This window comes from Alligator sinensis, unplaced genomic scaffold (assembly GCF_000455745.1).
Source record: "Alligator sinensis unplaced genomic scaffold, ASM45574v1 scaffold714_1, whole genome shotgun sequence".
NCBI classification, from domain to species: Eukaryota; Metazoa; Chordata; order Crocodylia; family Alligatoridae; genus Alligator; species Alligator sinensis.
The window spans coordinates 988,233-1,011,379 of record NW_005842493.1 but is presented as its reverse complement, the minus strand read 5'-3'; the positions used below and the strand labels follow the sequence as shown (position 1 = coordinate 1,011,379).

The window sequence follows — 23,147 nt, the reverse complement described above, 5'->3', positions numbered from 1 at the left end:
TGGGGCTGGTGCAGGACCTGCTGCTGCTCGTCCAGCAGGGCCGCCAGCACGAGGCCACCGAGCTGCTCCGGCACCTGCGCCAGGTGAGCTCCCCCGGCCCCGGGCCCTCCTGCCCCTGCCCCTTGCCCTGCGCCTTCAACCTGCTCCTCCGCCCAGCCCCAAACTCCCTGGGATGCTCCTCAGACCTTCTTTAACATGTCGTTGCGGGCCCTGCTACCCTTTGGGTTGTGAGCACGCGTGTGCAAATACTTTTTCGTCGTCTTTCGTGGATCCCCCCCCCTTCCGCGGGGGTCCAGGGATACCAAGAGAGACGGGTTTTGGGGGACCGGTTGGACACGAGCAGGCGTGCCCGTGTTTAGCATTGGATAGTTGCACGGATGCCCCCTCCACCAGTATCAGCCAGGCTCAAAAGGGGTCACGAATTGAGCTGTAAATTGCTGCCCACAAATGAGGACGAGCCAAGACTTTGCTGCTAGAAAAGTGTCCGACCCAGCGCCCGCCGCGGTCAGCAGACAGATGCCGGCTGACTTCAGCGGGCGTTTGGATCGTGCGCCTCGTGAGATAATGCTGGGCATTGCTCCCATATTCGCTGGGCGTCACGTTTCTGAAGTGCTCACGTTCTTCCCGCTTCGTAGCTGTGAGCTGAAGGGTTTTCCTGCCTCGGGCAGGAGATTGCACCGTCCCTTCTGGGGTTAGGGATTTGAGTGAACCGTGGTGTTGAACACGGACCGCCCTTCTGGCAGACCTTACTATCAGGGTATCCTGCCACCAAGACTGGGGGAAACTAGATAGCTGGTTGAGTGAGAAATTCATTTAACAGCGCTGGAAGGAGATGGGGAACCTGTTAGAGTCTAATAAGTCGTCACGGCAAGTGTTTCTTTAAAGCTGCTCAGACAAAATATACCTTGCCGTGTCATACTAGGAAACAATTTGTCCTAGATACTATAATAGACTCAAAACACATTTTTAATGAGGTGGTGTTGTTCCCTGCCTCTGATTGCAAAGGTGGGAATGGCACTGAACAAACCCCTGATCTTTCGAACGTTTTAAGGATGGCTCTTGGAGGTCTGATGCCAAGGCTGAGTTTTCATCTCCGAGTGGAGGATTCAGAGCAGCTGGGTTAACTGGTAGTGGGAATGGGAAGGAGAGGGCAGTGGGTTTCCCTGGTAGTTAATTTCTCCCAAAGTCTGAGTTTGAAGGGAGGAGTTCGGGGGTGAGATTCCTCCTGCAGCGACCTGACTTGGATGCCGTGTTCGGATTATATACTCCTTGGGGCAGAGACTGCCGCTCATTCTGGGTTTTGTAAGACCCCCAAATACAAAGGTGTCTCCTTTTTTATGGGACCACCTGGCTGCTGTCATAATATAATGCACAATAATAGTAACAAGGGGTAATGCACAGAAGCCTGGATTTTCCAAGGAACCAAATTGTGTTAATTTTCAACTTCCAATGAATTGATGTGCCTGATTCCTTTGGGCTCCTTCAGAAATCCCAGTTGCAAAGCCTGCTGCAAGCCCACTGAGGTTGCCACGGAGGTGAGCACTTGGAGCAGGCTTCTTAGGCATGCTAAGAAGATGAGTTGCAGCACCTCCAGTTTCCCCCTCCTGTGTGTGCAAGGCTAATGTGCTGTCCCGCTTGTGGCTGAATTGATTTTCAGGCTTCCTGAGAATGCTTGATTCAAAGCCTTTTGAAGACAGAATTCAAAAGGCTCTTGCTGTCTCTGGATCAGACCTGGGTATGTTGGCTGATGGGCTCTGAGAGAGCCCTAAATCCTGAACTGGGTTCTGCCATGTAGTCACCAGCATCCCTAGAAAAGTCACGTTCATAAATAGCTCCAGGAGACGATCAGCTGCTGAAAGGCAGCAGAGCCTTGCAAACTAAACAGAGAACCGGGCACTAGAAACTCCCGCACCTTAACTCCAACACGGATTTGCTGTTCAGCTCTAGGCAAATCACGTGCTCTGTGACGGCTTTCCCCGTTCCCCGTCTCATGTTGTAAAATGAGTGACACTTGCCTCGCTCATGTGTTGTAACAAGGCTGACTTAGTATTTGCAGAGAGCTTCAAAGATGCAAGCAGCTATGCATGTACTAAGCACTGTGAAACAAAGGAAGCCTTAATCATTAAAAAAAAACAAAAAAAAAAAAACCTAAATGGAAAATAAGTTTACTGGAGTTTGTAACTACAAGGCTGCTCCTTGGGGAAAGTGCAGGATGGGATCCTGCAATGAGGCCATTCTATCGCCTCTCTTTAAAATAAGACTTTGGGTTTAATTGCAGCAAATTGACTGCAGCCCCCTTAGGGTGCCTTGACTGCTGAGGCAACTTAATTTTGCAAGATCCTCTTTCAGGTAGCGATAAGAGCAACTATCCTGCTGTTTCCTTTTCCCCTGTGTAATAGCATCAACCATTTGATATGTGAGAATGCTGAATCCAAATTGTGAAGTTAAAAGTCCTAAGAAGAAGCATTGTGCATGCGATCTGCATGTGTGTTTTCCCATAAATCACCCTCTCTGCTTGAATCTCGTTGGGTCGGCTCCCAGCGGGAGGTTTTTTTGCCAGTGAGACCAACAAAGTGAGGAGCAAATGGATACAAAAATAGTTAATACTTGACTAATACAAAACACACCATAGCAGTGTTTATAGTAATCCACCATGTGCAATGGGTATCCTAGTCTTTTTAAACACTGGGACGGAATATCACCTTTTATGGAAATAATTCTTTTATCCGTATGTAACCGATTTAAAAAAAAAAAAATCAAGTTTCCTATTATAAAACAGCTTCCTAAGCCAGCTGTCTATATCCCCCAGGACTTTGCAGTTCTGCAGGGCCTTGTCCTGAGAGTAGCTGAGCACCAAGTGCAGTGGCACGTGTAGGGTACTCAGCACCTTGAATGATCTGGGCCTGATCCTTCCATTTCTGAAGACCGGCTCGGAGACTTCAGCTGCTGTCAGACCTGAAAAACCCCCCAAAACAGCACTTTACCAAAAGAGGAAGCATGTTAGTTCGACCTGGCTCTCCAGCGTCTGTATGGATCGAGCACTTCAGGGGGGCTTTTTGTCAATTTTATCTAAAGCTGATTCAATCAGCTCTTAGATAAAAGCACCAAAAAGCCCCCCTGAAGTGCCGGATCGATTCAGATATTGGACGAGCCTGGTCAAACTAATGTGATGCCTCTTCTGGGCACGCATTGTACTTGGTGCAGGGGTGCACCAAGCTTAAAGTTAAGTGCCGTTTTTTTCCCCACATCTGTAAGCAGCCTTTGTGCGCTAGTCTTGCAGTTGATTGTGTGTGTGGGTGGCTGTTGGTACGCAGTGCCTGTTGAAGAAGCAGCAGTAACAGTCCTTTGGGATCTGTGAGAGTTTGAGGAGCTGCTCAGCACTTTGCAGGACCAGGCCTTTTCTTTAAGCACTGCTTTAACCTGGGTGGCTGTGTGGTGCCCTGGGGGCCTTGGCATAGGATGCTTTATCAATTGTTTTACTAATTGCATCAATTGTATAAAAATACAGTTCAGGAAGCCCCATCATCCAGTCCTTGGTTGCTGCCCCGTGAATGTGGAGTTGACCCATATGCTGCATGTAGTGTGCACCGGATTGGCCTTGTGTGCAGAGTCTGGGGCACATGCTTCACACACTACCTGCTCCAGTTGGCCTGGGACCCGTGCTGTATGTGATGCCCACCCCAGCCAGTCTGGGACATGCACCACATGTGGGACCTGCCCCATTTGATCAGAGACGCAGGTGCTGCTTGTCATGTGGGTCCTGGACCAGCTGGAGTAGGCACCGGGTGTGGCACGCTTCCCAAATTGCCCCTGTGTGGGTGCTGCTTGTAGCATGGTCCTAAACTGGCCAGAACAAGTGCTGCATGTGCTGGATCCAGCATTGAGGTTGCAGGGGGGTGGGGAAGGGAAGGTCTGTGGACCCCATACAGGTTATGGGGCCAGCCACGTGCCATTAATCCAGCCCTTGGACCACTCATCCAGCCTCTGGGCCAGATGTGTTTGATACCCCTGCATTGCATTACTGGTAATAATGTCTTTATTAGTCCTTTGGGGTTTGGCAAGAGAATAATTCAGCAATAACGGCGGGGACAGCGGAGGGCTGTTGGAGACTTCTATTTACGTCTTTCTCCAACGCCAGAGCACGGGGACTCCTGGCAAAATTACAGAGCAATTCTTTGTCACGATCTCACCAATCAATTAACTTTATTAACTGTCTTGAGTGGTAGCTGCTGTGGGAATATAGTTGTAATTCATCCTAATGACACCTTTGTGCCTGCTGTGGAGTACTTCCTCCGTGTGCAGCTTGGCATCCACTAATTTTTCACTCTCTAGTGAGGTGTGTGTTTCCTAGGAAAGTGTTTTGTAGTGGAGTTTGAAGCCGGTGAACCACTGCTTTCCATCTGGGAATAGCCTTCTGCTTGAATGGGAGACCAGTGAGTTATGATGTTGCAGAGGCAACAGTCTGATTTAGGAAGATAAATATTGCTCTTCAAACTAATTAAAGGGAAGGGTTTGCTCTTGGGTCTCTGCTGTTTATAAGTAGCAGTTGACTGATTGATTAGTATAATCTCTCTCCCACTAGTTATGTTTGGGGGGGCTGAATGTTCCCTGCCTGTGGCTGGTTACTTGTTACTGGATATGTGACCAAGATACACCACGACCTCTATGGATTTGGTTTTCTCCATTGCAGCATTATAACTAGGGTAAGCACAAATTATCATACGTAGCAACACCTTAGCATTCAACTGCAGAGGGTTGTATTAGATCTCTGAAAAGACTATTGAAAGTGTCTGTTTTAAGGGTGCAAGGCAAACCCACATAGTTACTTAGTGTACTCAGCAAGATCCTTTCTGCTGATTCTTAACCTCCATGTAACCTGCTTTGTTTGAGATTTTATTACCTTTTATTTACCTGTATCAGATCAATCGTATCTCTTTAGGAGTGGCTCTGAGGTTCTAGCTTTCCCGAGGAACAGAAAGCTGCTATTGTGTGAGGAGCAGAAATACATTGAGAGAAATTCCCAGCACATCACATGCTTTGCATCCAAACAACAGCAAGCAGGGTAAGAAGCCAGGTTCAAATCATTGCTGTAGGATAGATGTACTACGATTACCCTGCTCCCTGTAAGTCTTTAGTCAATGGGGACTGTGTAGTGTGTTATGCCTGGTCATCCAAACTATGCCTCTTTGGGGACCGTGGCCCCATTTTGACACTGTGCTTAGACAAGCACTTCAATCTCATTTGACTTCAGTAGTCATGAAGCACATACTTAAAGTCACTTAGAACATCAAAACTGAGCTCAGTAAGCAGGTGTGTTCAACATGCCTGTTCAGCAAAGCTTTTAGACACCAGCTTTAAGGAGGTGTGTAAGGCTCTTCTGTAGCTGATCCCAGGTACAGTGGTTTGGTTTTGTACAGGCAGATTGGCTGCATCCTTTGGCTGCCCTGCTGCATCTTGATCCCAGATTATACATGCTGGTAACTGGAGTATCTCCTGGCTGCAGATCTGCATTGAAAAGAAGGGCCTGGGGGCCACGTGGCAAAGATCTGTGAAATCTAATTTGGCCTCTGGGAGATAATGTTCCTTCTGCCAGGCAGGGTTTTCTCTGCCAAGGGTTAAAATCAGAGGGCTATCAGGGTTGCAGCTCCTCATCTTCCTGTGAGTCTGGCTTAGTCAGGAGGGCATGGATCAAGTTTCTTTGGTAGTGGCTTAAGACTTTGTTCTTCTGTGCCGCTGATGAAGTGAGCATCTCCTAGATTAGGACACCTGGGGCCAGGTGTCTTCTCTGTGTGGAGTGCTGAGGGAGGATTGGATGACAAAACCTGGTGACGTGACTTGCAAGTTATCCCCAAGTTCAAGTCTGTGGGTTTGGGACCAGTGAGGAAGCCACTGGAAGCCCCTTTTTAACCTTGAGGATGCTGGAAAGGTTTGCTAGCAGAAGAGTGCTGATATTTTAGTATCACCTTTTTATCCCAAGCTGGTGGGTCCTTCTTCTCTCACCTTTTTTTACCTTTTGCAAGATCTTCTTTCCCCTCTCTCTTTTGTGCTTCCCATGCTAATTGTGTCTCACGCTTCTGCCTCTTTCTTCATTGCACCTTGATTTTTCATTCGCTGCTGCCTACTGTTCCTTTTCCTTTCCACAGAGGGATCTGTTGGGAGATGGACCATCGTGGCTCAGTGGCCTCCCAGCAAACTGGTCCTGATCAGAGCCTAGCAACACTTGAGCCTGCTGCTTGTCATGGTGAATAATATTGGGGAGTGTCTGAGAGAAGGAAGGAGGGGGTCATACTCGACTACCTCCAAGCCAGAGTTGGCTGAGTAGTGTAGGGTTATTAGCAAGGTCCCATTCTCATCTGGTTGGTTGTTGGACAAACCTATATCTATATCTATTCCCATTTTGATGGTTACTCCCTTAGGCTCATGACCCCTATGGGACTCCCAGTGCTCAGAGGAACAGCTAGCTGGAGATGAAGGTATCTAGCTGGACTGGGAGAGCATGTCTGCCACCCTAGCCAGGGCTTGTGCCCCCTTCACCTAGTTTTAGCACAACTGAGCAGTTTTCACTGTGCAGGGGAAGCCCAAGTGCATGTAGAAACTGGAGTTGCTAACCCAATGCATGAGTATAACTTATGCCAGCATGATGGACTGAATCCTCAGTGGATGACTGAGTGAGCTGCGCTGATTGATGCGAACTGTGCTTCAGGTACTTGCATGTTAACTTAAATGCATCTGCTTATATTACAATGATGCAGCTGGTAGCTTATGGCATTTATAGACCTCTCTCCTCTCCAAGGTTTGGAGGAGCCCATTAGAAGGTAGTTGTGGGAACACCTGCTGGCTGCTTCCTATCTAATAGGAACCTGGGTGTGCTTCTGAGCTTTGCTTATTTAACAGCTGTTGGACAAACATTTGAACAGAAACTGTCACCCTGAAGGCAGGAGAAGCAAGGGATTGTGATGTAGAGCTGTGCTTTGGGGAAGCCAGCTTCCCCTGCAGCGGGCGCTAGCATGACTTGTTCTCTATCGCCCTGGTCTGTTTGTGCTCAGACTCAGTATGGTAGCATGGATGATTCTGGGGCTCCAGGCCATTAATTCAGTGGAGGAATAGGCAGGCAGGAAGTTATAGTTTAGTAACCCGCATGGAAATGTCCCTGTTAGGACTGAACAGTGTGCTGTGTCAGTGGCTGTGATGTGTCTGTATATCCAGGGAGGACATGGATTCAGAAGTGATTGAGTTTCTTTTGCCCAGGTTGAATTTCTTCTTTTGAGAAGATGAATACTCCTTGTAGATATGTACTGTTCCTCTGAGTTTGCACCTAGGTGGATGGGTACATCTTTCAGGTGGGGAAACTGAGGCCTGAAGAGGTTGTAGCTTGTCCCAAAGGGGCACAGATCAAGCTACTAGGATCAGTACCCAGGTCTCCGGGCTCCCAGTCTAGTCTAGTCCATTGGACTGGGCTTCTCTGATGGCCAGCAGGAAGGTAGCTTGTTACCAGGGGACTTGCAGAAACAGGGAGATTGTACAGTCTGTTAGACACCACTTCCCATCCCCACCCCCCAAAAGACTGGGAGTTCCTGCCCGTACCATTTCCTATGTGCTCTGTCCAAAAATCCAGCATAGCCAGCTGTCTTAAGAGCTGGGAGAGGTTCATGACTGCAGCCCCAACCAACCACCCCATCCTTAACCCTCTGTCCATTTGCACAACAGCATTTATGCAGTAACCTGTCCCCCTTGTCTGGCTGCCTCTCCTTCACAGCAGACATGAAGTGCAGGATGCGGCTCAGGGCTCCCATCCTCCAGCCAACTGGGGTTCAGGGCTATCGTCCTCCAGCAGACCGGCTGGCTTTTTTGCTTCCCTGCTTCTTTTAAAAACGCAGTGTCTCCCTGAGTCTAAGGATTGCTTTCACTCTCTCTTTGGTGCGTAGGCGTTGCACGGCTGTTCTGAAAAGCGAGCTCCCCGGCAGCTTCCTGTGGCCGAGGGAATTGCATTCAGCATTCGACCTTGTCGGTTCGTAGCTGGCGACTGCCCCTCTTTTGAAGTTGGGAGCCAGATGGTGGGGGTGGGCCTGCAAGAGAGTTGGAGGTGGGCTGGAACAGGGAAGTGCCAGAGCAGCAGTGTGTTTTACACAGGATGTGTTCTCCCTGGCTGCAGCTGAGCCCTGTCCCACGTCCCGTAGGGTCGGAAGGGTCCTGAGGAGCTCTGCATGTTCACATGCTGCAGAGCTGAAGCTGCCTTGGGACAAATGGGTTGTGGGGTGGATTATCTTGGTCAGGAGACATAGGGCAAATCTTTCTCAGTCAGAGTGGTGGGAGTATTGGATCCAGGAACAGTTCAGGAGGGGTATGACCACCCCACTTTGGCTGTGTCGTGTAAGCTTGCTGCACGGGCTCCTGCTGGAGCGGCGTGTGAGCAGTGCAGGCTGGGGTCTGCTCTTGCTCAGCTCCTGAGCCCAAGGGGTGGACTTTGTTGTTGTTCACCCCTCCCACCCAACCCTCTTGCTGAATTCAACAGCAGGGGATGGGAGGAGATGACCTGTAACAGGAGCACTCACCCCCAGGCTCCAACATGGGAAAGCAGGGGCCCAGCCAGACCCTGCATTGAGAGCTCACAGCCAAGTGAGGTTTGACTGTGCTGCTCCACCCCTCTGTATCCCTTGCTGGCTGCGGGACTTTTAATACGTATCCAGGCTTCTGGCTGGGGTTTTTGGAGGAAGTTTGCAGACCTTGGGGGTCTTTAAGAGAAGGCTGGATAGGCATCTGGCCGGGGTCATCTGACCCCAGCACTTCCCTGCCTAGGCAGGGGGTCGGACTGGATGATCTGTTAAGGTCCCTTCCGACCCTAGCATCTATGAATCGCCTATGAATCTGTGAATTTAGGTGTTTTATTCCCTCACACACTTTTGAGTATCCCAGCTGCTGCTTTTAAGGTCTCGGTAGAAAGCTCTTCCCCTGCAGCCCCGCAGCAATCGGCTTTGCCCTTCCTCTGTTTCATTGCGCATCCCTGCCTCTCTCAAGAGGTGGTGGGGATGGAGGGGGGCTACTACTTGCTGTGCTTGTAGTCACATGAGAAGTGTCAAATCCTGCTCTGGTTGAATGGCACCTTTCCAAGCAGAGCCACTGTTTTCAAGCACCAGGACCTACCTTGTTGCTTTATAGAAATACTGTGCTTTCCAGTCCTCCCCTTTTCCCCCACTCTCTCTTGTACTGATCTGAATCCATGGCATTTTCTCAGCAGTTTTGAACTGGGCAGAGAGCAGTCTCTAACCCAAGTCTCTATGACTGCACAAGGAAATGGGATAGCTTCTCAGATGAGGGGTTTCCTCATTAACTTTGCCTGGGATTTGCAAAGGAGCTGAATAGAGTTTAGGCAATTCCCGCTGAAATCCCGCAGGAGCTGAGTGCCTAATTTCCATAGGCCCCTTGTACTACATAGCTACCTTGGTCCTGCTTTACTTGTGCTGAGACAGGGCTGAGCTTTGACGACACCAGTGGGGTTTCTTTATGTGAAGCTGCTGGATGCATGCAGGTGCTGTGGGTCTCTAGTTTCCAAAGAGGTTAACCCAGCATATGTTGCATGATGTCTGCTTAGGGGTTGTTTTGTACAACAGAGGTGAGATGTGGGATTCCTGGGCACACTGTACGTACCAACTCCATGAAGCGCTCCTTTTATTTCTTTTGCAAGATGCTTTCTTTGTGTCTGAGTTTCATTTCATGAGGAAATAACAACAGTGTTCCTGGGCTGCACAGGCATGTGCCTGCCTCTGCTGCCTGCCCAGCTGCGTTTTCACGCCCGCTCTTTTTCCTATGGAGATGTGTGCAGTAGTTGAATGCACTCGATTGCGCACACAGCCAGTCACAGGGGGAATGAGGTCTAAGGCGCTGTCCAAAGACTCCTGACAGTAATTGAACTGAAAAATGTGTTAATTCATTTAAGAAATCTGCCACCTGAGCTAGCCTCCTGAGTGCAATAAATATAGCTGTGTGTTTCTTCAGAGGGAAAGATGCTGCCAGGTTTATTAGCTCTATCTATCTGAGCTTAACCTAACCCTAAATAAATGCTAACCTATCAAAGAGAAGTGGGTTGATTGGTAAGGAGGAGGGAGTGGACTGTTCTTTAACCATCACAGCTCCAGTGCTGAAGAGTACAGAGCCAGCTCGTGAACTGGAGTAATTCAGAGTACTGTCTTTGACTTGGATGGGGTATCGTGATTTATGCCACTTGAATCAGGGAAGCTAAACTGGTGAGAGATAGGAATTGGGCCATTGGGATCAAGTATGCTGGACAAGTTTGCTGACACCTCCCACCCCACCTCCCTACCCCCAGTTCTGAGTCCTGTCCTTAGAAATGGCTGATTTCTGATGCATCATTGGGGGAAAAAAAGAGTTATTCTCCCTACTTGTGACACCAAGGCAATTTTGCAATGCTATACAGGCTGGGCAGGGCGAAGGAGGAAGTTCCTTCCTGGTCCCCACCTGCAGCTGGCATGTGCTCTGAAGCCTGCTGCTTAATTACTCATATCTTATCTTGCATAGATGACTATATTTTATTGTTCCAGGCCAGTGGGACTCACCTTTCAGAGCTGCAAGCTGAGTGACTGTACCTGTTTTTCCCCTCCTTCCCTGCCAAGGGCCATTACTCTGTGGCATTGAGTGAGGGTTAGCAGGGAGGGATCAGCAACACACCACAGAGCACAGGGAAGGGGATGCATTTGGCTGAGCTGCTTGCTGCTGATCCCCTATGTTGGGGCAGGATCTAGTTGCTTTGGAGACCGGATCCAGCCCGCAGGCCATATGTCGAGAGCTACCATTCTAGGTCCTAGCACCATCCTGCTGCAATAACAGCCGGCCTCTGAATCCTGTACTTCTCCTTTGCCTGTAGAGCCCTTGCAGCCAGCTGGTATGCCAGGGTAACTAGATGCTGCCGTCTTGAAACCCAGCCTGCAGGGTAGCAGTGCTGCACCTGGCATGCGCCTAATGCTCTTATGCAATGGAGTGAACTGCAACACCTGCCCGAGGGGGGTCAGCCCATAGTATAGCAGTTTTCACTTCACATTGACTCTGGAGCTGATGCTGCACAAGCATGCACATGGCAGTGTCATGGCCCTTCTCTTCACCCACTTACGCTCTTTGATCCCACCCTTTCTGAGGGAGCAGAAGGAGTTTCATACTCCCATCCTACTCTCTTGCCAAGTGTTGTCTGAAAGCCAGAAAAGCCACCAAGGCCTGTGGTACGTGTTGGTCCAGTCGCTCCCTCCCTGCTTGTGTGGGGTACGTGTGGAAAAGGCCGGCAATGAGCTGCCTCCTGCAGCTTCCAGCTTCACTGTGTCTTTTTCTACTCATCTTTACTCCCAAATGTATTGTTTTTTTCTTTTTTCAACCCACGGGCTCTGATCAGAGATGTCACAATTTGTGGCAGTGCTCACATGAGGGCTCCTGGCCAGAAAGGGTGCAAATCCCATTTCATCCTCCAAAAACCATATGGAACAAGGCACTGCTACCACTTAGCTGAGATGTTCACAGGCTCTTTAGGGTTGGCCTAACTCTCTTCCCTTTGAAATCAGTACTAAAGCTCTGGTTGTCTCAGTGAGAGGAGATCTGGGCCAGCACTGGAGACTCTCTAAAAGTCCATCCCTAGCTTTCAAATAAAATTTGTCAGGCTGGTTTCTCCACTCAGGGACATGAAGGTGCTGACTTGGAAGTCAGCAGAGAGTCAACCTACTGGCATGCCTGGGGAGACTGCTTGTCTTTCTCCAGGCGGTGGAACTTGGTCCTGCCTGATTTTAAACTGGGGAAGGCTCTTCCTCTGATTTTTTTTTCCCCAGCCGAATGCAAACCATTTACAGCCTGGCAAGGTGGTCAGCATTGCAAACAGCAGTTTTTCAAGTAAGACGGAGGTGCTGGCAGAATGCGCCAAAATGTCAGTTTTAATTAAAAACTTTTCAAGCAAATGGAGCGTGGTGTTTATGTGTGGAAATATGTTCCCCAGGGTGTTGTGATGAGCAGAGCGGGGACAGCCGCGTTCTTTTACTTTTAAAGGAAGTTTTCGTGCAGAAGCAATGCAGTGGATTGGCAGCTGGACATCTGTGTTTACCCAAAACGCGGGCTCAGCGTGGTCAGCAGCAGGCAGCACTTCCGTCACCAGCATTACACTGCCCCTGGCCTGGCCTCCGGAGCTCACTACGTGCAGGCTTGGGAGGCTGCGGTAGTTAAGACTTCACGTGACCCCCTTGGTCCTCAGCTCTGATGCGACAGTTACTCAAAAGTATTCCTTTATGGTCCACCCCCAGGCATGAAGATGTGACATGCCCCAAATGAAGGCAGGCGATGCCAGGGATGTGTGAATATTCAAGCATGACATTTTTAAAACATGCACATATTTGACATGTTCTGGCTTTTCCACCTTTTCAGAACTCCAGGTTTTCAAGCCTCTTTCTGCAGGCACGAGGGCACCTTCCTTTTTGGTTTGAGAAAGTTGCATGCCCATTGTGTTTGCACAGCTCCATGGTCTAGGGCTTAGGGAAAGCAAGGCTCGTAACACAGTTGCTAGGGTTGGGGACATTGGGCAGTGTCACAGGCAGAGGAGTAAGAACTGCTGTCTTCCTCTTTGGGTAAATCTTGGGTTATTAATTTGAGACCCGCTTGCAGGATGGCTGTGGGGTGGGGGACACTGATGCATAATTAGCTGCTTTCTAATTCTGCAGCAGGTTTATATATATTTTGGTCCTTGGCAGAGATCAAGGGTTGGAGGTCTGTTGGCTTCACAGACAACACGCTTGGAAGCATGAAGGAGAGCACTTTACTTGATGGGTGTCCCAGCAGCTTCGACTGTCACTTCCAAAGGATTGAATTTGGACCTGGCTTTGCCTTGCTCTCCTAGGGTACCATCTTCCTGAGGATGGAAGAGTATTTTGCAACCGTTAGTGAAATGGATGTGACTGTGTATTTCTGTTCTGCACGTGGGGAAACTGAGGCAATATGAAGCAAAATTATTTTACTACCATCACACTGTGAGCTTGCGATGGGAGTTTCCTGCCCACTTATTGATGCTGCAGTTATTTTCCCCTCTGTGCAGGCCAGGGACGATGCCTTTAGCTCACCTTGATTTAAAGGGAAATGGCTATCATGCTCTATGCTAGTGACCCACAAAAGCATTGAAGCCATCCCTCTAAAGTTCCCTAGGTCTGATCTTTCCTGGGTGGCGGACCTGGTTATGATGCGACTGAGCAGTTGTAACCATCCATGGAGCTCGCAGCAGACACCGCTTTAGTCATACCTTATGCGTAGAGCCAGCACTACCGCTGTGTCTGGCATGGCTCGTGTGAACTCCAGAAGAACCAAGTCCTGTTTGAAGAGCCACCTTCCCAGCGCCTAGTGTCTGAGTGCAAACAACCGTCCCTCAGACTTGGGCACTCTCCTTTTGATTTTGCTTTGCAATAAAACCAGTGCATAGGAACCACGCCGTCCCCAGCTAGGGGTGCTGCAACGGCTTGCATTATAGCCAAGAGAGAGTGTGGAATAGGAAGGCTGCTCATATGGCTAACACTAGAGCCAGGAGTCCTCTCCCAGCTCTGCCACAGACTGTGACCTTGGTTGGGTCCCTCCACCCCCTCCCTTCCTTGCTTTGCCTAACTGTGAAATGGGGGAGCAGAACTTCCCTGCATCAGGGGTTGGCATCGGGATGAATTCCCTGAAGCTTTCTGGATGGGAGGCTCTCCACAAGTGCACGTCGTTACTGAAATGCGTGCAAGGAAACGTGCCGTGATTTCAGACCTCCCCCACAGGAAGGCTTGGCTCTCTGCCACAGGCCAAAGCTGAGCGACTCGAGGGATTCCCAGTGATTCACACAGCGGTGGCCGCTTTTAAGAGGCTGAGTAACATAAAGCCTGAGCAGCTATTTCAAGAAGCTGAGAACCCTGTTTTTCCTACTTTTCCTGTGCAATATTTTAAACGTTAAAAATAATGCCTAGACCACAGAGCTGTGCATGCCCTGACTTAGTTGTGCAAGGGCCATCTATTGATGAAGGTATATGCATTTCTCTGCTGAAGACTACTGCACTCAAGGTTTACAGGGTTTCCTTCCAGTAGCTCTGAGATAGGCCAGCCCCCTGCAACTCTTCCAGTCCTTCATATACTGAGGGGCAAAATGTGTGTGTGTGTAAGAACAAGTGTGCGAGTCAGAGGGAGGGGGGATTGAAGCTGGGGGGAGCTTTGCTCACTTAATCCCCAAAGGCTTTTTGCAGAGTGTACCCTGTAGCTTGAAGGGCAAGATTAAGATGGAGAATGAGTGTTGAGGTTTAGAAGTGGAATTGCCCGCTAGCATAATGAAGTTTGCTCTTAAGTTGGTTCATTAGCCGAGCTAATGAATTAAACCACTTAAATCCCCCAAATGACAGCTGGCGTTCGAGCTAATGTGGAGGATGATCATTAGGATGTTCTAGACGGTGAAGGCCTCTGCAGCCGACACACGGGCGCCTGCTGGATGTGGGGTTGGGAAAGAGCGGAGGTGCTTTAGTCCAGGGAGGGGTCCAGAGGGCTCTAGAAAGTCTGACATTATCCTCTCTTGGGCCATAGACAAATCACTTCCCCACTCAGTTTTCCCATAAGTCTAATGAGTGCATAGATTCTCACAGGACCATAGTGATGGATTTATTGGTCTATTTTTTTAAACAAAGTTGAACATAAATCAGTATTGCCAAAATGGCACGAGTCTGTTCCGAGTCTCTGGATTATTTCTTCCCCGCCCAGCTGGGGCGGGGAGGCTTGAAAAGGTGATTCGGGTGCTCCTTGAAGGCTCAGCATCCAAAAGATAAATCAGCCCTCTCTCCAAATATATTATTTTTGTCAGAAGGCTTAATTTGAAGGCCAGCCCCCTGATATATGCCGGTCCACCTTGCTGACACTAGAGCCAGGAGTCCAGCAGACTGACAGTGAATAGTAATGGAAAAGATTGGGACAATTTGCGCCCAGTTCTGCCCTCCATAGCATTCATGCGGCACAGATGTCAAACGCTGTCACATCAGTCTCTTCTGCCCCCTTTTACCCATAACTGCATCTTTCACCTTCCTTGCACGCGCTTGGCACAAGTGTAAATGGCCAGGTGAGGTGCAAGGCATGGGTAAAGTGAGGGTCTGATCCTGCCCGGGTGATTCATGATTCATTCAACGTGCTGAATTGAAGTCAAGGCAGGGAAGATGGAGTATCTGTGTCAGCCTGCAGGACCTTCAGGGGGTCTGTTTTGAATTGCTCTGTTTCCATAAATGCGGTGGCTGTTGTATCTTTGAGTGCACGGGGCATCCTGCCTGTGTCTTTAGAGAAGCAGCTTTGCAGAGGGTGTCAGGGGGTGGGGAGTTAGTTGCTGAGCGAACATGAAGATACCAATAAAATAATTCTCTTATCTGCCTGCAGAAGGAAGTAAAGTAGCTGCCTGGCTGGTTTATGCACCCCTTCATCCCACCGACTGTTTGTGGCTTTAAATTCTGAATCGTTTTATGACTTAATGTAAAAACAGAATAAAAAAAGGAAGTCAGGAGCTTGCAACCTGCCTTTGGTCATCTTTCTCTTTTTTTTCTTTGTGCATTTTTTTTTTTTTTTAAATGTCCAGGCATTCTTCCAGCAAAGGAATAATATTGAAATGTAATGCTGTTGTCAAACTTTGCCGGCCGGCAAGTCCGGCAGCGCTCTGGGAGGGAGCAGACCTTTGTGATCCTTTGAATTGAATGAAATGCTTTAATCAGACACGTAAATGGAGCGTTCCTGTTTTGATGTCCCAGATTCAGCACAAGCAAAGAGCAAATTAGGTTTTTTTGTGGAGCTCTTGGCTTAAAGGGCCATTTTGATCTTTGTTTTCTTTATGCTAGTTAGGGAAGGGGAAGCCTGAAGATTTTATCGGTGTTGCTGGGAACAGATGCTTTGAGCCCGAGTCTTATAAAACCCAGCATAATGGGTCCTCTCTTGGAACTGGGTGTAAGTGACACTTGTTGGCACACAGATCTGTCAGAGTTGGGTAAAATGACTTCAGTATAAATGAGAATAATGTCCTTGGTTGGAAATGCTGACCGACTGGCCTGGTTTGTTTCGGAGCTGCTTGCTCAAGGCAGGTGTTCCTGGAAGCACAGAGCCAGGGAAATCCCACTTGGGCTTAAGCATTTTATGGACTGGGTAAGTGCAATCTCTGAATCGCAAGCACCCATTTTATCATTGTGGACATCCTCAAAGTACAATGCAACACAACTTTGTGCCTGGTAACTGCCTTATTGAGCAATTGAGAGAGCAATTGGGAGACAGGTACTTTGCAGAAACCTGACTGTGCAGCCTGCCGTGAATGAGGCGTCATTGTGTAAACACTGGAATCTGACTCTTAACGCTGCCGTGCCGTGCCGCGCCGCGCCGCGTGCGTGTGTTTGTGTGTGAATGAGAGCGGATGAGCCCCAGCCTGCTTTGCTCATGAAACAAGTAGTCCTACTGGTAAATTCTGTCTCCAATTTTTCCCTGTGCTGACCTGGCTTGACAGAACGAGGCCAAAAGGTAGCAGAAACACTAAACCACCTGGGGAGCTGGAAGTGCCCCGCACTATGCATCTCTAGAGCGGAGACCGCTGCAAATATGGCTTTGCACTTAGAAAATACAAGAGGCGGTTCCAGTCTTTTAGCAGTCCTGCACTGTCGATTTAGCCCTTTGCAGTCCTGCACTGTCGATTTAACCCTTTGCCTTAGCCCCACCTGAGCCTACCATTTGCTAATCCTGCTCCTTTGTGGGGCAGAGGAAATGTTTGCACCGGGTGAGACCCTCGGGTGGTATTGAGTAACGCCATTGAAGTCTGCTTACACCAGCTGAGGTCTCGGCTCGTTTTCTGCTCAATCAGGCATCCGCGTTTCTCGGGTTGTGCTGAAAGCTTCGCCCCTCTAAGCCCAAGAATACTGCCCTTCCAGCTCCTGCAGTTTTGCTGCCTTGAAGTTAAATATTGCAGACAAAATCAATATATTATTACCTGTGCCATTACCGTCCTGTCAGGCTCCATAATGAGAATTATAGACTGCCTGCCTGTTAAATTGGACAAAGAGCTGCTATTTATGCTGTCATTCTGAACATGGGGCTGCCCTTGATCGCTTTGGAGAGGCATTTATGGCTTTCACTGTGACCCGGTCATTTGTTACAGGTATTCCGGTCATTTGTTACAGGGATTTGCCTTTTCCTGCTGTTATTGCTTCATGTACTGTCAGTTATGGCTTATTAGTCTGGTCTCTTTACTCCTTCAAATTGCAAATCTAGTTTTTAACTAAATATTTGAATACCCTTAACCCCAACGATGGTCATGTTAATGAGGTTAATCGATTCCTTCTGTGGTTTCTGTGCATTGTTTTCTCCTTGGTGGCTTTTGGTGTCTCCTTGTTGAGAGGATCTTGTTTCATTATTGCCAAAAGCAGGAGCAGCTCCTGGGATGTCACAGTAGCTGTCCCCTGTTTATGGCCAGTGACAGTGTTGAGAAGAGAGAGGCATGTCAAACACCGAATGGCACGTGGGAGGCTGCCTATTTGGGAATGGCGACTTGAATTCCCAGCTCTGCCACAGCCCCAACTTCCTTGCTTCTGCTTGACTAACCCCTTAATCTCTGCCTGTCTCACTTTTCCCACCTGTAAAATGGAGGTAACAATAAAACCTCTCTCCACTATGTTGTCTACTCTGTTTAGGGGCATTACCAAGGCATGCAGATAGCAAATTTAGGTATCTGATTCACTGGCTTCCTATGGGGAATTGCTTGCCCTAAATGTAGTTTGTACCTCTGAAAATCCCGGCATCAGATCCGGACGCAGGAACGGGCAAACCAGGCGCAGACAGAAAGGGGGCTCAAAAATGTAAAAAAAAAATAAAAAAAAATTGCAATTGCAAAAAAATATTGTAATATTGCACATATACGGGACTGGCAATGTTATCAATTGAGAACGGACTGTTTAAAGCCATTGATACCACAGATGTGATAAGACTTTTGCAACAAAAAAATCATAGGACTGTTTTCCCTTTTGATTTTTTTTTCTTTCTCTCTCACCTGTGTGTAATGAGCAGGGCTAGAGAGTTTGGTCTCACACGAGTAGTGTGCTAAAACCTTGCACGTCAATGCAAGGCTTTGACGGCCAGTAAACCGTTTCCTGCTCAGATGTGAAGCAAGTCTCTGAAAAGATTAGCTCAGTGAATTAGGGAGAATCAGAAATCACAGAGCAAAAAAAAAAAAAAAAAAATCCATCTTTGGCTGGTGTCTCTTTCATCTCCTGCCCACCTCCAAAAGCACCGAGGCAGAATGTTTAAAGCTATCTCCTGCAAACCATTTTTGGTCTTCTTTTCCAATATTGCTTTGCTGTGTAACTCAAATGCATTTTCTGGAGGGGGACTGCATGCGCTCACAAGCTCTGCCTTCAAAGGAAGCAAGGGCTGGGTGCAAAAAACTAAAATTGAACAAACCTGGAGCCTGAGATGATCCCCCAGGCAGGGATAAACTGGCACTGCAGCAGGTGTTCTGCAGTGATAACTGCAGCTTCCTCGCTTGAAGTGAAAAAGACAAAATTTTACATCTGTTTGCTGCATGTTGGGCTCTGAAACTTCTTGGGGAAGTGAGTGGTGACTGCCCTCTGTCCTGATGCCTTTTTTGGGTGCGCCTCAGGGCAGTGGTTTGGTCAAATCAGCCTGAGCGCGCCGATTGTGGGGACTCTGGGTTATGCATCGAATTGTATGGAAAGCTGCTAGTCAGGGTTTCTAGGAGCTGTGCCAGCCCTGTCAGCTCTGCTCTTCTGAACGGTGAGTCAGCCCTCCAGAAATCACAAGATTGGCTTGCTTTTTTTGCACAATATTGCTTAGAAAAATAACAAAGCCCATTGGTTTTTCACTTTAAAAATGAAAGTCGCATGCCTACACAGGCATGGGTGTGAGACGCATTTTCTGGTCCAAATTTCAACCTTAAATGCGAGCATGTGCTTCCTCGGTCTCCTCTCCTGCAGGCTCACACACATACACTTGGCAGGCCTCCCTGCTCACCATTTGAAGGAAGTTTTCCTCACTGTAGGATGGAGAACTGCTTCTTCTAGCTCTCGTCTCTCCCCTACTGTAACTAGAGATGAGCAGATTTCCTTCTCTGCTTCTCATACAACATTTCCCTCCCTTCCCATTCAGTCTCCTCTGTATCCTGTTCTTCCTTTCTGCACCTGTGTATCCCTCGGTCCGTCCCCCTTGATCCTCCTGTTGCTCTAGACATCTTTGCTGCTTCTCCACGTTTCCTTGTGCGGCATGCCTGCGTTCCTCCAGAAACTTTTTGGTTTGTTTCAGCTGTTGGATAGCAGTGTGTCTGTCAAAGTCCTTCGCCTGAAGTTGCTTATTAGTGAGGTTGATCTCAAAAAGGATGTTATACCACAAAATGAGTGAAACCACACATTTGAACTTGGAAAGGCCATTTGCAAGAGCTTCTGCATCAGCACATGTCATCTTGCCAGATGATCCTGTGAGGGTAGCGCCATCAGAAATTTCAATTAGTGCATCATAAATATTGCCAAGCTCATAGCGAAGAGGCTTCAAGGCATCAATTCGACTCTCCCATCTTGTTTCACTCAATGGTTTCACAGTTAGAGACGGCACATGGCGACCAAGAGCTTCCCAACGGTGTGTTGAACCTGAGAAAAACACATAAACGCGTTGCACTAGGTCAAAGAAACTACTTGCCTCCAAACAACATCTGGCAGCATCATTGACAACCAAATTCAGAGTATGTGTACTGCAAGGAACAAAAAAGGCCAGAGGATTAATTTCCATTATTCTTCTTTGTACACCATTGTCTTTACCCTTCATATTACCGAAGGTGTAGGAAATCAGTGTCACGAGCTGTAAGATGATATGGGAGTAGGGGTTCATCTTTTAGGATGACGTTGCCAGCAGCATGCTGTGCTTGGACCCATGGGTGACTGGTGCCGCCCCTACGACCAGTCCCACCGACCGGGGTGCGGGTCCCCCCACGGCCGATCCCATGACAGCCGATCACTGCTGCCAATCTCTGCGGCCACTTCTGGAAGCAGCTGCAGGGGGGGGCACTGGTGCTCCCGCCTAAATGGCAAGCGTGGCCGGTCAGGGAGTGCATCGGCGCTCTCATGGGGTGCAAGTGCACCTCCTACGCGTCGCCACTGCTTAGACTGGTACTGCTCAACATCGTTATCAGTGATTTGGATGTGGGGGTGAAAAGCTCGCTGGCCCAGTTTGTGGACGACACCAAGTTATGGGGGAGTGTGGCCGTGTCAGAAGATAGGTTGCAGATACAGGCGGACCTGGACAGGCTGGAGAGTTGGGCGGACCGGACCCAGATGAAGTTCAACACTCGGAAGTGTAAGGTGCTCCGTTTGGGGGCAAACAGTCCCCAACATATCTACAGGCTTGGTGGCGACAATTTGACTTGCACCACGGCCGAAAGAGACCTAGGGGTGGTGATCGACCATCGCATGAACACGAGCCGGCAGTGTGATGCCGCGGCCAGCAGGGCAAACAGCACGCCAGCATGCATTAACCGTTGCATCTTATGCAAAACTAAGGAAGTGATACTCCCACTGTACTCCACGCTGGTGAGACCGCAGCTGGAGGACTGTGTCCAGTTCTGGGTGCCGCACTTCAACAAGGACGTGGAAAAACTTGAGAGGGTTCAGAGAAGAGCCACCCGTATGATCAGGGACTTGCAAGACAAGCCATACGAGGAAAGGCTGAGGGACTTGGGCCTCTTCAGCCTGCAGAAGAGACGGCTGAGAGGGGACTTGATAGTGGCTTACCGCTACATCAGGGGAGCACATCAAGACCTCGGTGAACAGCTTTTCCCCAGGGCACCTCTGGGGAAGACCAGGAGCAATAGATACAAACTCCCAGAAGGCTGCTTTAGGCTCAGTTCCAGGAGAAACTCCTTCACGGTCAGGGTGTCCAGACTGGAATAAACTCCCTCCGGCGGTGGTGCAGTCACCTACCCTGGAAATCTTCAGAAGGAGACTGGGCGGTCACCTTAATGGGGTCACTTGACCCCAGTTGTCTGTTCCTGCCTATGCAGGGGGCTGGACCCGATGATCTACAAGGTCCCTTCCAGCCCTGACGATCTATGAATCCGTGAACCCTGTCCCACTCCCTCCCTCACCATGGCCACCCCAGTCTGCCTCCCCCCATGTCACCTATACCCCCCACCCCCCAATAGACTTGCCCGCAGGCACCAGGGGGAGCTGCTCTTGATCGCTGCCTGGCTGTCTTGCTGGCCACGTGCATGTGTGCGTGTGCATACGCACGTGACATCTCCTGCCTGCATCCCGCGTCCCCCTGCCCCAAGCAGCCCTTTGCAGGCTGGAAACTGCCAGCCTGCAAAGGGAAACCCATGATTTCCTGTGGTTTTCTGCTTTAAAGGAGAAAATCCGCGGTTTTTTTGGTGGCAAATAGAAAACCCATATCCCTGGTAATGTGTAACAAGTCCCTAGGGCTGCCTGTCCTGAGGAGGCTGCGGTCACCACCTTCCCTGAAAGCTGCCCAGCCTCTCCCCTGCTGTTTTCAGTGGGAGCTGGTGGCGGAAAGCTAGCGGGAAAAGGATTTATTGCAGGTTAGTTCTCTGGCTTTGCAAGTTATTTTGCACTATTTAGTGATAGCTGAACAAGCAGTCACCAAATAAGTGTTTCTGCTAATTACAGTCGTTTTGAATGTAAGCGCACACAAAATAAGACACGCATCCATGAATTCCATAAACGTTTTTACAAGGGAGTGAGTAAGAGGGAGGGAGTACGAGGCCCTACTCTGTCACCATTAGACTGTCGAGTAGGAGCTTTCTGGTTAATTATGTACACAGCATTTTAAAAGATACGTGGCAGCAATTTCAGTGTAATTAGAGGGAGAGTTTACATATTTTTATATTGCACGACATTTTGTTTTCATGGACCTAAAGCCTGAAAATGAGTTTCCAGTTCCTGGACAAAGGTCTCGCTGTAAAGAGTTGTATCTGTGTGCTTTAGGAATACGTTCTGCAATATAATTGTGTGTGTGTGCACACACAATTTAAACTGCAGGCCCCTCTCTGCTCACGGGAGAACAGCATCAATGTGAACCTGTCTGCCTCTGTGCGGTGCTTTTCCCAGTGTTTTTCTTGGTCATGTTTTTCTCATGTGGATGTGGCACAGTGGGACTTATCTGGGGTTTTGTTTTGAGCGCAGATTTTTCAGCTGAGCGCTTGGCAGGGAATCCATGGGAACTCTGCATTCCAGCGAGGGTACTCTGCGATCGTGTCACTTAGGGGGAAAAACAGTCGGAGGAAGGGTAGTCTAGTGGTTAAGCTACCGTACAAGGGCATGGGAGATATGTGTTCAGCTCTCATTTCTTCTGCAGATGCTCTCTGTGACTTTTGGCACATCTGTTAACCGCTGCATGACTTCATTTTTCCTCGTCTGTACAGGGTGGGGGGGGTGATGAAACTTTCTCCAACTTGTAGCTTGTCTGTTTAGGTTGTAACCTGTTGGGGGTGGGGACTGTCTTATAATCTTTAGTGTGTGCAGTCAGCACTTACCTTGTGTGAGGTCTTGGTCTTATTTGAAACCTGTCATCACTACTGTAATACTACTGAGTGATAATAAAACTGAAACAGATATATTGGTGGGGGGGAGTCAGATCAATAGGGATCCTAGTAGCGCCCGCTGTTTGCAATGAAATTTAGGATTGCGCATGCAGAGGCATTACTTTGCTGTTTGATTCTAGTTCTGGAGCATTATAGATTCATAGATTTATAGATTCATAGATGTTAGGGTTGGAAGGGACCTCCATAAATCATCGAGTCTGACCCCCTGCATAGGCAGGGAAGAGTGTTGGGTTTAGATGACCCCAGCCAGATGCTTATCTAACCTCCTCTTGAAGACCCCCAGGGTAGGGGAGTGCACCACCTCCCTTGGGAGCCCGTTCCAGACCTTGGCCACTCGAACTGTGAAGAAGTTCTTCCTAATGTCCAGTCTAAATCTGCTCTCTGCTAGCTTGTGGCCATTATTTCTTGTAACCCCTGGGGGCGCCTTGGTGAATAAATACTCACCAATTCCCTTCTGTGCCCCCGTGATGAACTTATAGGCAGCCACAAGGTCGCCTCTCAACCTTCTCTTGCGGAGGCTGAAAAGGTCCAG

General features: G+C 48.9%; 1 protein-coding gene across 1 annotated transcript in view; it reads left to right on the top strand.

The window, feature by feature from the left end:
• The first annotated feature begins 6 nt into the window (after positions 1–6).
• Positions 7–23,147, top strand: part of LOC102383475 (leucine-rich repeat-containing protein 75A-like) — a 161,153-nt gene continuing 138,012 nt past the window's right edge. Inside the window, exon 1 of the mRNA XM_006031304.3 lies at positions 7–83. The gene's annotated coding sequence lies outside the window, so the exon portion shown is untranslated. The remainder of the gene's footprint in view (positions 84–23,147) is intronic.